Source organism: Rhipicephalus sanguineus, chromosome 4 (genome assembly GCF_013339695.2).
Source record: "Rhipicephalus sanguineus isolate Rsan-2018 chromosome 4, BIME_Rsan_1.4, whole genome shotgun sequence".
Taxonomy (NCBI): domain Eukaryota; kingdom Metazoa; phylum Arthropoda; class Arachnida; order Ixodida; family Ixodidae; genus Rhipicephalus; species Rhipicephalus sanguineus.
In genome coordinates, this window is record NC_051179.1 from 20,224,401 (window position 1) to 20,239,280 (window position 14,880).

A 14,880-nucleotide genomic window follows, 5' to 3' on the forward strand; every position below is an offset into this window, starting at 1 on the left:
TTCAAGTGCGCGTACAATTTATAGTGCAGGTCGCAGTTTCTACCACCCAGAAAATATGTTCGTGTGCTCCTCCGACCAGGAAGAGCAGCTGTGTGGGCTGCCGCGACGACCGGTATGGAATGATCGAGTGCCCTGCAGGTGAATTTTACACGAGGGATTATTCAATAAAAGTAAGCCGATGCGCGTGCTTTCGTAGAGTATTCAGGAATCTTCTTAACCTGTGAGCAAACTCGCCAGAATCTTGAACAGCCTTCCTCCCATGGTGATCGATCTCAACGGGCGGTTCTATTCCGCCCTCCCCCCCCCCCCCCCTCATCTTTCCTGTATGAATTCAGTTTTCGCACAAGGTCTGTCCCAGATTACAGTCGGGCTTTTCGTGATTAATCAAGTTTCCTCCTGGCTGTTTATCGCACAAAATTTTCAATTTCTCCACTGAAAGGTCACAGTGGCTCGTCTCGGCTTCGGACGATCGTTGCCGCTGCCTAATCACTTCATCTAAATATTTTTCTTAATATCTGTGGTCGAACTAAGCCAACGTGTTGATTACAAAGTCGAAAGCACTTGCCTGTATAAAGGTAGAACCGTTTAAGCCGGTCTATCTGGCACAACACCGTTCGCAAGATAAGCTTTCTTGTTTGGAAAGTTTCTGCAGTGATTAGCAAACTAGATCAAGTTTTATATTCAAAACCGAGGCGTTGTATTCGTTTAGAGAATAAAGTATACCGAGTGTTCGGAGGGCAAACAAAACATTCTTTACACTAGCGCGGAAGTTAATATTCCCAGACATGACTACCTCACCACTCGCCAAGTTTTACGCATTTCGAGCCTTTTACGATAAAACCCTTATGTGGTAGATAAGTGGACACATCACATAGGAGCCACGTTCTCAGTATAGCGTTCTGTGCTCTGCTGTTCTGTGCCGTGCTGTTCTTTTATATTGATTTTTGGGCTTTAACGTCCCAAAACTGTGTTCTGTTATGCATAGGTTTCCGTGAAGTGGTTGAGGTAACGAGCACCTCTGCTACTCTATTTCTCTATAGGCTCTGCAGCAGAAGAGAAAAAGAGAAGAAAAGATGACGGGACAATAAATAAATAAATAAATAAATATTAAAACAAAACACATATACAAAAGAACGAAAGTTCACTGATGAATGTCAGTGCAGTACTTCTCTCGCCTGCTTGTTCTGTCTGCACATACTGATGCTTTCTTCTTTTAATCTTTTTTTCTTATGTTTTTCCTGTTTCCAAAACGAAAAGAAATGTGTTCTGTCTTTCCTTCTGTGCCCCTTTCTTTCATCGTGGTGCTCCGAGACTTCAATGACGCCACTCGCTCGCATATTGTCCGATGCTTCCCTTCCATGACACAGTACACAGGAGCTGACCGTATGTCTGTTTCGGAACACGTAGAACATATTATTGCAAACGGGTTTCGCGGAAACTCGCAAGGTGGCGGAAGGATTAACAAGGGGAAATTGGCAACCACCCGTTCGTAGCACGAAGTCGCAAGGAAATCCATACGGATTTCCCAGAAAGAAAGCTTCTTAGCTTCCGAAAAATTTGATTTGGTACCGAGTGTCCCAGAAGTTCTATTCTACTAGAGACTTTTAGTGTCGTAGAAGGTCTAGTTCTAGAGAAATTTGTCTCCGGACCAGGACGAATTTTTCGGCAACTAAGAAGCTTCCTTTCTGAGAAGCCCGTATGGATTTCCTTGTGACCTCGTGCTACGAACGGGTTGTTGTCAATATTCCTTTCTTAACAATGAACAGATATCAGGGCTTTCATGTACGTAGGCGAGATGGGGGTGCAGACGTCTTTGACCCCGCCCCCGCCCCCATCCACCACCACCCCAAAGTTTTCGCACGTGGCGTTGTGACACGCGCCATGGAATATACGTAGTCTCGATTGGGACCCCGACAACCTCCCGGTCGCGCTGGAAGGTGCTGCCTTTGTGAACTGCGGGACGGCTGCTCCCGTCTGTACGGAAGGACTCCCCGCAGATCACGGAAGGGACCTCTTGTATACAGAGCAGGAAAGTTACACCTCGTATGTTGAACGAAAGAAGGGGAATCTTTTTCGAGGGGCTCGTTTCTTTGTTACACACAAACCAAATTAATCCGACAGACAATTAAGCCAGGAAAAGCATAGGGGGCAGTTAATTGTTATCTTTAACTGGAGTGCAGTAATAACTACGTCAATTGAAAATGAATAAAATTCAATTTACGTCGTTATTACTACGCTACAAATAAAGACAACAATTAATGGTCTTTATGCTTTCCCTGGCCTAATAGACCCTTTTCGTAATCCACAAGTGCGCTTCCCTGCGCTGCATATTCGCTCAACTAATGGCGGTACCTTTCGTGCTTCAAGTGGAAACGAGGTTTTAGATACACGTGCTGGGGCTTGTCTATTATGCGTGTTTATACCAAAAGAGCTGAGACGACATTTTCGGCGTCATAGCGCAAGCAAACTGCGCTTGAACAAGCTGTTTGCCGAAGTGACTAGCCGCCATTGGGCTAACTGCATCGCAGGAAATCTAGCTTTACAATTATGAAAAAGGTCTAGTTGGATCAACTTGGTTGTGTCTAACCTCGTATGTTGCATGCATGAGAGAGCGCGAGCAGTGGCAGTTCACCTCTGCTGTACGCCTAACGTTGTTTCCCCGTTAGTGGAAACTTAAGCTCGCGGACTTACAGCAGGTTGACATGGTGAGACGATAAAAGATTCACTGCGTTTCCTACCTTTTATCGTGTCAATCTCGTTCATTTTGCATGCGGCTATGGTTTATAGGTTGCGAGGACGAAGGATATCTCGGTGTGGCGAAACGTGGCGGCTCTGATAAGGCCTAACAAGAAAGAGGGTTGTTGTTGTTGTTGTTGTTGTTGTTGTTGTTGTTGTTGTTGTTGTTGTTGTTGTTGTTGTTGTCGTCGTCGTTGTTGTTGTTGTTGTTGTTGTTGTTGTCAGCCACTTTTGCCCCCTCAGACCTTCATCGAAAAAAATCGGGTCCTACCATTCCTTTTTCAGCAGAACAAAACACATAAATTTCTGATCTGAACTGCTCAAAAGCCAAAGCTACGATTTAATACATTTAAATCGATTCCGCGTCTACTACAACAGACTCTGGATTCCTAAACACAAACTGGTAGTGATTCATTTGTGAAAAAAAAAATATGATAGCAATATAGCAACGCTGGATGCGATCAAATTAGCGCATATTGAATGAGGGGAGGCAGTGAAGCAAAAAGACACATGTGGTCCGCTTACAAATACTCGTTGTCCTAGCTGCAGATGAGTGAACATCAGAAAGCGTCAAGTTAACGTGAGACAACAATATATTCGGCCTCAGACACCTTAACTGTCCAGTCGATAATAAGACAATGCCTCGTCCAGTATAGAGCCTACTGACTTTGTGAACAATGCTTCGGTGTGGGACGCTGACGCGTTCGTCTAACGCAATTGACCGCACGACTTCGGTCAGGATCCACTATTTCCCCTCTTTAATATGACACATCAACTATTTCGTGTATAAAAAAATGAACAACTCACGACAGAGTTCACAGGCTCAATGCTAATTACACCATATCTGACTTGGTATAACTCCTGCATTCTTAGAAAATATATCCCTCACCCAATCGGCTGTACTTCCCCGTGTGTGACTAGCAGGCCACGGAAAAAGCCCGCGACCACATGCATTGTTTCACTTCTCTGCATTTTGCACGCCGGATAGGCAATTCGTGTAAGGTGGAACAAATTCCTGCAGTTATATTTAGGCCAAGGACCGTTTATGTCAAACTTATCTCCCCTTTATCGTCCATATAAAGTATATAAGCAAGGTTTACGACGAAGGTATCGCACATGAGGCACTTCATATACGCTTGCGCACTATTCGCGACCCAAATGGAATGTGTCACAAGCTTTTGTACCTGCGTTTCAGGTCGTAACGCTAAACAACTTTCCTGTACGCGTGCTCACTTTTTCTCACCCGTTTCTAAGTTGCTGGCACTCCTTATCAATGATAGTGGCGATTTCCTCTTACAAATGCTATCATGAAGGGCAAAGCAGTATGACGCCTACAAATATTTTCTGCCCGATCGCTCTCCACAAGCGCGTTTGTTATGTGCAGTTATGTGTGTCTTCCTGTACCATCAGCACCATAACCATAAGCCTGACTACGCCCACTGGAGGGCAAAGGCTGCTGCAATATTTCTCCCATTAACCCGGTCATTTGCTTGCTATGGACACGTTATCCCCGCAAACTTTTCAATCTCGTCTGCCCACCTAACTTTCTCTCTCCCTCTCGCGCGTTTGCCTTCTCTTAGAATTCAGTCGGTAATTACTCCTAATGACCAGCGGTTACTTTGGCTTCTCGCCACATGCCCTGCCCATTTATTCTTTATTTTGACTAACATGTCCTTAACGCCCCCTTTGTTTCCTGACCCACTGTGTTCTCTCCTTGTCCTTTAACGTTACAGCGGTCATTTTCCTTTCTATAGCTGCACCACACACAATATAAATACGGCACATTCCGTAAACAACTTCAAGCATGATTCGCGACTTATCGGGCTATAGTATACTGCGTGGTAAATTTATACTGCGAGATTCAACGTGTCGAAAGCTGGCCAGTAAATTACGAGGGAAGCCGTGTACACATTTCATGGAGCGGTATGGAATAATTCTGACCTCTTGGGGTTCCTCAATGTTCCACTTGACTTACGGTAAGAGCACATTTTCTTTTTAGCGCACTTCACTCCCGCATGAATGGGGCCACCAATGGGAATCGAACCCTGGTGACTTTGTGTCGAACTACAAGAATGCCACGTCCACTGAGCCACACACGATGGCACACAACTACTGCGTAATGACATTACGCTAATACATAGCTTCTAACCATAAAGCGACGAAGGCGCTGAGGTCAACCGGCCTCGCTGAACGACTATGACACTCCCGTGCTTGAGTGTGCGCGCGTTTTCTTTATTAGCGAAGCTGTTTAAACCGGCCGTAAGAACTTTGGTGTCTACGAATGTGCACAAAAAACTATCATCGTTATGGAAGGGCAGATGCCACAGAAATTGGGCAAATCCCACTACTCACCGCTGGTCCACTAAAGATGAAGAAGGCAACAGACTGGCGGCAAAGACCAATTAATTTTTGTAGACAGACGCAGTAATTGAAAGATGCATCAGGGCCGTCGGGATTAACCCAGTGATAAACACCATGGCCGCACGTTTTAGCTTCGCTGAAGCATCTGTACGGAGTGCTTCAGCGGTACGTACAAGGATTGAATACAAGGGAACGGGAAGGGCAACGGCGGCTGCGAGAAGAACCCGAAGCGATGGAAGCCCTACGCGAACGACGACGTGCCCGTAAATCCATGAGATGCGAACGCTCGGTGTCAGCGGGAGTTTCTGTCTCTGGAGTTTGGACATCGGTGTCGTGTCTGTGACTGTCTGTGGTTTACCTCGAACCTCTCTGCGTTGAGAAGCAACTTAGAAACAATCTAGCATCTCCTAGTTAAATCCTAGAAGCAACCTAGCAGTAACCTAGAAACAACCTAGCATCACCTAGGAAAAGCCTAGCAACAACCTAGAAGCAACCATATCAGACTACAGAATCGTCCAGCTTCGCTCTTTCAAGCCTTGCGCGACCCAGTGCAAGCTTCGCCATTTTTTAATTTATATTTTTTAACCCTTTCTCTTTTTCTTGCTTCCTTACCTTTCTGTCCCCCCTTACCCCGTCCCCAGTGCAGGGTAGCAAACCGAAAACTTTTCTTCCGGTTCCCTGCCTTTCACTTAAGCCCCCCCCCCCCTCTCTCTCTCTCTCTGTACATAGCCGCACAACATTTCAGAGCGCGTTAGCAGGCTGATACCCCCCCCCCCCCCCCCCGAAATAGGCCCTGACGAAGACAGCGTCGTTATTTTGGCGTTGCGTTTCTATTCAGTTATTGTTTCGCTCGGCACATTATACATGGATGTTCAAGTGAATGTAAGCTATAATATTTGTAATGGAGAGTAAACCCGTCATGGTTGATTTAAGTGTCTGAGGTGCTGCGCTGCTAAGGCTGAGGTCGCAGGTTAGACTTGCGGCCACGGTGGAAGAATTTCGATGCGGGGCGAAGCGCAATAAATGCCCGTGTGCTCAGATTCAGCTGCACGTTAAAGAAACCCAAAGTTGTCGAAATTAATACGGAGGCCCCTACTGCGGAGGGCCTCATTACCATATTGTGGTTTTGGCACTTAATATTGCAGAAATCATTACTATGAACGGGCAGAAGCTCTCGGAGTAGTGGAGCAAGAAGGAGACTTGATAATAATTGTTCGGGTTTCGCGTCCCAGAACCCCGACACGCTTATGAGGGACGCCGTAGTGGAGGGCTCCGGAAATTTCGACCACCAGGAGTTCTTCAACGTGTAGCCATATCTAACCACACGGGCCTCTAGCATTTTGCCGCCATCGAATACGGCCCCCGCGGCCGGGATTCGATCCCGCGACCTACGGGCCAGCAGTCGAGCACCATAACCACTAGACCACCTCGGCGAGTAAAAAAAGGAGACTTACTTCACGGACGAGGCAAGGGGGTGTTCGCAGAAGCCAGAAACGTGCGAAAGCGAGAACAGCGTGTGTCTGTGTGGGTGGGTGTGCAAATGCGACGCGAAGCCGTAAACACGGCAAAGCTAGGAAGTTTGCTCGCGGGTAACTTTTTCTTTCTTTCTTTTGTTTGTTTGTAGGAAGACATGTGTCACATTCTCGCCTCGCAGCCCAGCTAAAGGTGCGCTCGCTTCGTGCAGCAACACTGCGCACATGCAAGCGCGCATGCCAGCACGCGTCGTCGCGAGACGCATTCTTCTCTTTGACTACGTCACAGATTGCACAAGTCCGCCACGCGTAACGCCGTGGAAACACGGACTACTGGTTGTGTTGACATGTTTTTGAAGGGGGCCAAACAACAACAGAAATAATTGAATGTTGGGCTTTTATGTGCCGATATCACGATATCATTAAGAGCTAGTGAAGGGCGTGTCTCTTAACTTTATTACATCGCTTTTGCGGCAAAGGCATTGCAGTTGCGCGTGTGTATAAGTAACAAGAAAAATAATAAATTTCAACACCGGAAGCTCTCGATTGAAATATTGCTCACGTAGTGTGAAGATGTGAAAGCGTAGTGTGAAAAAGAAGATCTAATTTCTATTTGTACCCCTTTCAGCATGCCTTCTCTGACGAACCTATACTGGACAGAATGAATCATTATTGTTGGGGTTTAACGTCCCAAAACCACCATATGATTATGAGAGACGCCGTAGTGGAGGTCTCCGGAAGTTTTGACCATCCGGTGTCCTTTAACGTGCACCTAAATCTAAGTACAAGCGCCTCTAGCATTTCGCTTCCATCGAAATGCGACCACCGCGGCCGGGATCGAGCCCGCGACCTTCGGGCCAGCAACAGAGCACCGTAACCACTGTACCACCGAGGCTGATTTTTCTTAATTTAACTAGACCGTCCCGTTTATCAAGACGTCTTCATAATGAAGACAGTTTTCAATGTTTCCTTGGCAAAAGTAACGCGTTTAATTAATCTCTCCTTCCGCAAGCTATAAAATTTTGGTATGGTCTTGGAAGACACAAATGCTAATATTGTTAATCGAGTTATTTTTACATTAATTAGGAGCAGATTTTAAATGTTTATTTTGATTTGTTTGTAAATTGTAAATGTTTTAACATGATTTACCGGCACCTTTACAAATTCCTCCTTGCCTGAACTGTATAAACTACCTACGACCTTTACCACTAACTATTGTATAACATCCCTAACCATAATGGTGAAGAGCATCGGCTTCGCAATAGAACATCGCGTGGCGCAGTCGAGTGAGCTCAGGCTCTCATCACAGTTCTTTGACTTTTCAGATGCGAACAACATCACGATAGTATTCCTTCACACAGTATGAACATAGATCGCTTGTCAGTTCAAGGTACTTGATCCCGAAAGGTGTTCTGTCAACAAGACAACAAACATCACATGTTGACGCGCGCAAGGTGCCGAGGTGTGGAATGCAGCATGATATCAATGCGTTTGACTGATATCGCGACACGAAGAATCCTGAGCCGAAGAGTGCTTTTTACTAAAGAAAGAGTACTCATTATGGTTTCGGATACGTGTGAGCATTATTTGCCGAATTATACCGTAGAACGTTGTACTTGTCATTCTCATTTAGATCGTCTGCACAACACAACACAAGAATGGCGGCCATTTTCGTTCCAGAATTCTCGTGTAATTTCTCATCGCCGTTTCAGAATTCTCAATGAACGGTCCTGTGTTTTCATTTTTAGAACTTTGAGAAATGTTTGTGCTAGCCGTTGCTGTTTTTGTTGTCATTTTTATTGCAGGGTAGTCAACCGGAACTACCTCTGAGAACTTCCCTGTTGTATTTCCTTTACATTTTCTTTCTCTCTCTCTCTTCACAGTGAGATCCTCAGATCGCTCAATCATTGGTGTAGCCGTGGAGGGTTGGGGGAGGGCTCAACCCTCTCGCCCCTCTGAAGAATTACACCTATCTGCGCCCCTGCGTTCAATATGCCCAGGGTACTAGTGCTGGTATTTTTTTTTTAATAAGAAATGCACATATACATCGTCTGCGTCTCCCTCAATGTGCTCTTCAAAACATGGCGGCTTTGATGTTATATGGCCTCCTCCAGCGTCTGTATTTTGCAAAATACTGCCTTGAAGATTTGGTTTTATTAATCGCTGGTGTTTAGGTGTGAGCGCCAAAAAGTGTACCAGACTAAGACGAATCCGCAGTTTTACTTTTAAAATAACACCAAGAAGTGCTGAACGACGCTCACCATTAAATTCAATCTTGCTGCGTCTAAAGGTGCCCTCAGAAACCTGCAAGCTGCCTTGCCATTCTCAGATTCCATGTTTGTTTGTTTGTTTGTTTGTTTTTTTCTCTATTCGGTCTCTGATCTGTAGTCCACGTACTATTCATTCGTCAAGAGAAGACCGCTGATCGCATGCATGCGACGCTGGCGAGTCGTGACCGTTCCATTTACCGCGGGGATTGTGCTGATAAGACTGTGTGTACAGACGCGCTTCGCTGGCGCGGCACGCATCATTTCTTCGTATAGGCGTGGCTTCTCTTGTTGCGTAAAAACAGATAACTGACGTTAGGACGACAAACATTGCGGCGTCTTTGTTATGCGTATACCATAAGTTATCATTTTCATTCTTTAATATTTTTTCGTTTGACTGTTTGCAGCAGTGGAGGATCGTGTTGCCAATCCTCTTAGAGGTCAATGCCACGTTTTTCAGTAGCCATTGTTTAACTGAAAGACACCAGGTCTTAGCATCTCTGGTCATATTTGCGAAAGGATATCCGGTATCCGCGCTTCAGATGCCGACATTTTATGCCATACCGTCTCGCATTTTACTGCGTCTTGATTTCACTGGCACGATTGTTTTGCGGCATCTATAAACGAAAACAATTCATCTCAACTGAAAGCACTACAAAAAACAGTGTGTCATACGCAAGAAATTTTTGCGATTAAGAAGCAGCAAAAAAAAAAAAAAGATGTGAGCTCTTGGTCAAAAAGTGCTGAAATATCATGGAAACATCATCATAGAACGGGGATCATTATTTTGTCCGCCACGGTGGTATAGTGGTTACGGTGCTCGGCTGCTTATGCTAAATTTACGGGTTCGACGATCGATCCCGGCCGCTGCTGTCGCATTTCGATGGTGGAGAAATGCTAGAGGGCCGTGTACCTTGATTTAAGTGCACGTCATAGGACACCCGATGGTCGAAATTTCTGGAGCCCTCCACTACGGCGTGCCTTATAATCATGTCGGGCTTCTGGCACTTAAAACCCCATACATTGTTATTATTTCTTATATTCATTTAGTTATGTTTGGTGACCAGGTGTCTTCTGACAGTCATTAAAACATTGCTCCACACACAAGTGAACGTTTAGTAAACGCTTGTAGATGTTATATCTATTTTATTAAAAACCTTCACTTCGTCCAGTCGTGCTTGTCCAAAGCTTACAGATTACTTTGCAAAGTTCAGCTACAATTTACTTGCGGATAGCATGTTTTTCACTTTTTGTAACTTCAATACATCAGATATTTCTTGCGGATCCTGTCACTTATATCAAAAAGAAACCTGTAGGTCCCCATTCACCAGTTGGCAGTACCTTGTCATTGGTGCTTTTGAACAGCCACGCAATTCAGGCAGCAACGACAAGCTATCAGAATTCTAATAGCAACGATTTAAGAGAGTTGGAAAATATTTCTCGTCAAATCTTACCAGAAACAAGGATTGGCGAGCGTCATATCCAAAACCTGGAGCCCGGCTTGTCAAAAACGCCGAGAAGAAACGGTTTCACTCGAGCGTGGATAGAAGACCAGTGGTCAGAATGGCGCACACCAAAAGATGACCAGCGTCCACTGCGAAAGTCACAGCTTCGCTATTCGGAAAGTCTAGCCAGTTAGCCGAGCCAAGCCGGGCCAAGCCAGTCAAGGAGCCGCTCACAGCACCAAAACAGAGTGTCCCAGTGGAATAATTGCGAGAGCTAAACAAAACACTCACGGAAGAAGGTTGGCTCCTTGTGCGACACCTATGAAAACAATGCCGGTAGCAATTGTGACGTAGACACAGAACGCGTGCCGGCTGGCGAGACACGGGAGAGGTCAGCGAAGAAGGATGTTGGGTCGTTGCAAAACCAGCGCTGAGGAGAGTGACCACTTAATTCTTCGTGACACGAGAAACAAAAACAAACAAGGTGGCCCTACGACGTTGCGTAGCAAGACGAACGTTGTGGCACAAGGGGTAGCAGCGGTGTCAGCGGTAGTGGGGACCCTGGTCTTGTAGCAGACGACACGAAGAGTAGCAGCAGACGACACACACACAGTCCACGCGGTCAGCCGGCGTTGCGAAGTTTGTCTTTGGGGCCGAAAGCGAAACTGCCGGGCCCCCGCCGCCGTGAAATCGCGATGGGGGAGAGAAGACAAACCGGAGAGGGTGAAAGAAGCCGGCCGCACTAGATGCGAGGGCGCTAAAAACGTGAGCCGAATGGAGGAGGAGAGAACGGTGAACGAGGAGGAAGAAGAACAATGGCGAGGTGGTATTTTTCTCTTTTTGCTCCGCCACCCACCATGCCAGGTAAGAGCTGACAAATAAGCGAAGAGGAGGCTTCGCTCGACCACGCGCGTTTTCGCTGCACTTCGTCTCGCTCGAAGCCTAAAACAAACAAACAAAAAAAGTGCAGCGCGAGCAGAAACTCGAGCTGCGTATATCGCGTTTATCGCAAAGTAACCGAAGCAAGCAAAGGAGCGACCCGCAATCTGCGTCGTTGTTTCCAAATGCCGCACGCTGCCACAAGAGTCTGCCTCCTGGCGGACGGTGTTTACCGACTGTTTTGGCATAAGAGACTTCGCGGAGTTATTTTTCCAAAAAAGTTCATACGCGTTCATCGCCGAAGAAGCATAAGCCGTATTGTCTTATATCACCGAAACCGTTGTCTGTATCCAAGCGAAGCCAACGTTGCCTGCTGTCATTATCTATCTCTCAGCAGACGACGTTTACAACGTGAGCGACAATAAGGTAATATTTTTGTTTAAATGTGCATTCGGCCGCAGCGTTTACATGCCGTAGCTCAAGCCACATCATTCGCTAGTTCGGAGAAACAAAGAGGCGATGTAGCCTTTACGGCAGTGTAACACAGCTAGTTCAAAGTCGTTGGCTTCAGGTTATGAGATCAGTAACTTCAGGTAATGAGATCATTCCTTTACACAAGAAACACACACACACACAAGTGCATCGTCACGTTGACGTAACAAACTATGCGTGTTCGTTACAAACACTGTCTGACAAATAAGGAACTGCCCGCCAGACTCCATTCTTGTGACATGTCCGCTCATCTATTGAAGCCTGACTGAATAATCTGAGCCCATTAAGATGGGCGAGTAGATACGATTCACAATGAAACCAGCGCACAGTCCAGCGAAGCGATGTCCTCCTCGTTTCATGTTCCTTGTGCACTGATCGCTGGTTTCCTCACGTGTGACTTGAGGTACACAGGAGAAAATTCAGCGTGTCATTCAGGCGCGCCATACACAACATTCCCGCACTACATTCGCGTGCGCACTACAGGCACCAGCTCAGCGCCGTAGCCCTTCGCCGTACTGCACGCAAGTACACGTGCGGAGTCTGAGTATGGCACACTCCAAGCGGAGGCGAAAGCCATGCTTGCTCTTTTGGCCCGTGGGTTGCCTATACACAGAATCTGCGGGGATCGGTTGGCAGTGCTCGCTATCTACGAGGGGCGAATGAAAAAACAGCCGCCGCCATCGATGTGGGAAGCAGAGAGGAAGAGGAGGAGGACGTCGAAGAGGTCACCCAGTGGAAAGAGCGTGAGCAGTTCACCTGGTCGACGCCTCCCTTCCCCTTTGCCAGTCCGCTGTCTTTATTCTGCCGGCTGTGACATCGGACGGTTGACAGTGTCTCTCCTATTCTTCATTTTGTTATTTCCTAGTGTTCCACATTTCTTTCTTGTTCCAGGAAGTGGCGTGACCGGCCATACAGAGTTAAACTCTATACAGCGTTTCCGATAAAGCGGACGTTGTGGTTTGTGTCTCCGCAAACCAGGTTTTTCATTGACGCGATAGGCGGTCGACTGAGTGCGTGGAAGAGAATGAAGAAAGGACGAGGATGATAGCCAGGTCAACCGTCAATTCTCTCATAATTTTGTGTTTTGTACGCCAAGTTTCCTTTTCATATTTGTGCTGAAACCTATCTCATTTCTATGGCGACAATGGTTTTATATCCAAGCTGCTCTTTCAGAATATTTGGGGGGGTAACTGACTAATTATATTACGTTTTTGCTAGCAGTATAGTACCGCATTACTGAGCCACTTTATGGAGTTAGCGTCAGTCAACTTCTATGGCGGGTTGTCACTCATTCGAGAAAGTCGGCAATGATACATCGAGCATTTCTAAAGCTTTTTCAACAGCGGAGATGTTTAAACCTAGCGTTGGTCCGTGACGGGTGAACACAAATGATCATCATCACGAAGTGACTGCACGTTTTGTCATACTGTTGTAAAACCGCGGATTGGCATGGCAGCAACTTTTCACGAAAAGCTGCTGACTATTGACCAAGTGCATTTATTACCAACACATTATGAGTGTACGAATATTGATTTCCTCGTTGAAGCACGACCATTTTCGCACATTTACTTGCCTTCTTAGATATGTTTTTTTTTTATGTTTCTTGACAATATTCCACCCTGCCCGGCATTTCAGAGACAACAGCAGACCTGCAAAACCGTTTAACTCAGTGAAAAGAACAGTTGAGAGTAGGTTTGCAGCAAAAGGTTATACTTTACGCTGAAGCTTTGCGCAGTGGCAAAGGCAGTATGGCAGTATTGCCAGAACACACGCCCAAGCGAGACTAGGACATCTACAGTGGGAGCGTAAATGCACCTGTTAAACTAGGCCAGACAACTTCACCTTCTGTTGAGATATGCACAGTAGTTTGCACTAGACGGGATCGCTGTAAAAAGAGAGAAAGGAACGAATGAAGGAATAAAACAAAAGGGAGAAGGCAGGGAGGTTAGCCAGAAACGTGTCCGGTTGGCTACCCTACGCTGAGGGAATTGGAAAGAGGAATGGAATGATGAGAGAGAGAGGAGGAAAGTAAAGAAGGAAATTAGCAGTAAATGCGCTGACGCGTACGTGTCGGTTGCTCTGTACAATAGTAAAAGCCGTTCACGCAGGCCCGCAGTCCTCAAAAAGCACACAAGTGCTTTAACTGCCTTGAGGGCCGGAAGAGACAGTAAATGACGAAAAGGGAAGGAGGTTAACTAGAGTTTGACCCGGTTGCTACCCTACAGGTGGAGAGGGGAACGAGAAATAAATGAAGGAGAGAGAGCGAAAGCATGAATGCAGATGATCCACAATTCACATGCACAGTGCAACACAGCTACAGACGAGCATCTAAATAATGTACAAAAGTGCTAGTAGGCACTGCGTGGTCCAGCAACACTGATATGTTGTGTCACCCAGCTGAGTATAAAGGGCAGGGTCTATTCGCGCCTCAACAGCTCGGGCTCGCGTGACTTGAGAAGAAACATCATGAATGACGTCACTGGTAGAGCGGCAAGTCGCTATCCAACCTGGCTCTGTTAATATAGTGATGCTGGCAAAATAGTGAGAGCCGCGAAGCGGCGAAGCGTATATGACTGGCCTCCCGGGCCAGTCACAGACACTGGCAAAATAGTGATACTCGTGCAACGGTAGGCAGATTCTTGCCTTTCATTCAAATTGTGCGGCAGTGGTACTTACCTAGGGAGCAGAAACCTGGAGGCTTACGAAGAAGGTAAAACTAAAATTGAGGACGACGCAGCGAGCAACGGAAAGAAAGTTGATAGGTGTTACCTTAAGGGACAAGAAGAGAGCAGAGTGGGTCAGGGAATAAACGGGTGTTAAGGACATCTTAGTCAAAATCAGGAAGAAATGGGCATGCGTAGGGCATGCGGCGCGTAGTCAAGATAACCGCTGGTCATTAAGAGTAACTGACTGGATTCCAAGAGACGGCCAACGCACAAGGGGGAGACAGAAAGTTAGGTGGGCAGATGAGATTAAGAAGTTTGCGCGCCTGCGTCAACCTATAGGGATTGATCTTCAGGACCCGAATAACGTTCATCATACCATACCATTTAAAGTAACAGAGAGCTGAGCTAGTTGGTAAGTATTCACTCTAAAAAGACGGGGCGTGCAAACACGGCGGTTGTGGTGTCCTGACTTCTTTCTTGTGTCCGTGTTTGCACGCCCCGTCTTTTTAGAATGAATACCATTTAACGTGGCCGCAGCAAGCACAGGACCCGGTTGATTGGC

The 14,880-nt window shown here is 46.4% G+C and overlaps 1 protein-coding gene across 4 annotated transcripts in view; it reads right to left on the reverse strand.

Annotated features, from left to right (window-relative positions):
• Window positions 1–14,880, reverse strand: part of LOC119389553 (serine/arginine repetitive matrix protein 2) — a 167,834-nt gene that overhangs the window by 128,093 nt on the left and 24,861 nt on the right. The window contains exon 1 of one of the 4 annotated variants that reach the window (XM_049414462.1): window positions 10,291–10,431. The exons of the other annotated variants lie outside the window; for them this stretch is intronic. The gene's annotated coding sequence lies outside the window, so the exon portion shown is untranslated. Of the gene's footprint in view, window positions 1–10,290; window positions 10,432–14,880 lie in introns of those variants that run through there. 4 annotated transcript variants of the gene reach the window in all.